The 1,953-nt window shown below is 48.8% G+C and overlaps 1 non-coding gene across 1 annotated transcript; it reads left to right on the forward strand.

Annotated features, from left to right (window-relative positions):
• Positions 1-71, forward strand: TRNAG-GCC. Its single transcript has one exon. It is a non-coding gene; the product is annotated as a tRNA-Gly (tRNA).
• The last annotated feature ends 1,882 nt before the right edge of the window (positions 72-1,953 follow it).

The following is a 1,953-nucleotide window of genomic DNA, read 5'->3' on the forward strand; positions in this document are numbered from 1 at the left end:
GCACCAGTGGTCTAGTGGTAGAATAGTACCCTGCCACGGTACAGACCCGGGTTCGATTCCCGGCTGGTGCAGTTCAAAAATACTTTTGCCATTTTTGAGCATCATGGATTTCACTTTGCTTCATTTTACCCTTTTTTATATTTCCCCTCTGCGTTGTTTGTTGTCGCCTTCTTTTCAGTGACACTGTTTTTCACGTGTTCTGAGGAATACTCCGTACACGAACCAGTTTTTGTTTTGAGAGCCCGAGGAATGCTAACTTCAAGCCTAAAACTACCTGCGACCAGACGAATATGTCTGACAAACAAGCCGGGCCATTCTGCATCTGCAAAACCGAAACGCCCCGTGAGGGGGAGGTACGGCCTGCAGAGCCCAAGCCCCACGACCAGATTCCCAGGCCCACCCGGTCTTGCCATCTGCACTCATTTTCAACGTGAACCACGCCCATGCCTGACTCCTATTGTACTCTACTACGGTTCAACAACACACATGTACTACTACGTGCAGGCGCGCAAAATTTGAACGGATTTAAATGGGTACACATCACCGTCCGATATGAATGTACGCGCACTGTCGCCGATCCGGTAGGTGCAGGCGCCGGATTCGCTTAAATAATAGAGAGATCACCGTGTGTGGTGCGCCATTTAGCGGTGCAGTAGTACAGAGGTCGATGTGCCGGCCATGGACCTCGCTAGCTCTAGCTAGGTGGTTGGGTCCTCGGAAATCATCATTCCGTTCGATCGCTCTGCTGCTCCAACGTTTTCAAGCGAGCTGCGGGGAGCCGCCTCGCCGGCGACAGGAGTTACCGGGAACGCACATGCAGCCAGCTACTGCTCCGGCAGCACGGTCATGGTCACTGACTGATTCCGTCCTGCTATGCAAACTCAAACTCGCCTCATCGTCTTGTGTGTTGCAGACTCCCGTGACTATTCGTCTTTCGTTTGAATTTAACGTCATTTCCGCTCTCTCGTGTTCCCATCAACGGAATCTAGCAGCATTTCGACCACTGTTTCTTTGGGTGTGCCCCTGCAGACTGCTGCAGCCAACCTCAGCCTCTGTTTCCAATCATGAGGGTTTTAATCACGAGGGGTTGGCACACAAGACGGAGGATTCAAACTGAGAATCCCGTGGGTCGCGTGGAGTGCTGGACCATCAAGGCTACATGGTGCATGCAATGCAAGCTAGGCTACTGGCATGCAAAAAGATTGATATGTATAGTCTTATTTTTTTCCTTCTTTCAAAAGATCAAATCTTATAAACATTTACCGGTACAAATCACCTCAAACATAATAAAAAATATATCGAGATCCATGGACCATTGTATGGCCATTGCTGCCGGAACGAGTCGCTGACGCGCCTTGTCGTCGTTTCCGTATTGGAGCCGGGAAGTCTTCCCGCCGCCCCTAAGGACTAGCGCCCTGGAGCCGCAGTCGTCCTCATTGAATCGATCTGAAGAACTTGACACCAAATCTCGTCATTGCGTACGCGCGGCGAGAAATTTAAACCTCGCCGCCCAGATGATCTCTTAATGTAATCATCTTGCTTGAGTGTTTTTACTCATTGGATCCGCCTCGCGATAGCATATGTCATACTTCACTCATGGAGTGGCAGGTTACCGAAGAAGAAAATCGCATGTCTCCAATGCAAATCACCTTCAAGAAGGAAAAATCGGCCACATGATGATGTTGGTACTCCAACCAAAAGCTAAGCCTGAGGCTACCACCAACAGTACAACTATGAGCCAACCCTCTCCATCAGAAAACAACGCTTAGCGTCAATAATACATGATCTAATCGAAGACGTTTTTGCCCCTGAAATGAATATTTCCTCAATGTAAACCTCAATATCACCACCCATCTCTACCAGCAAATGACACATAACTTTTTTTTTGCGGGGAACACATAACTAGCCAGCCAAAAGATATACCGAGGAAGAGAATACTCCATCACGTCGTTT

This window comes from Triticum dicoccoides, chromosome 4B, assembly GCF_002162155.2.
Source record: "Triticum dicoccoides isolate Atlit2015 ecotype Zavitan chromosome 4B, WEW_v2.0, whole genome shotgun sequence".
NCBI classification, from domain to species: Eukaryota; Viridiplantae; Streptophyta; class Magnoliopsida; order Poales; family Poaceae; genus Triticum; species Triticum dicoccoides.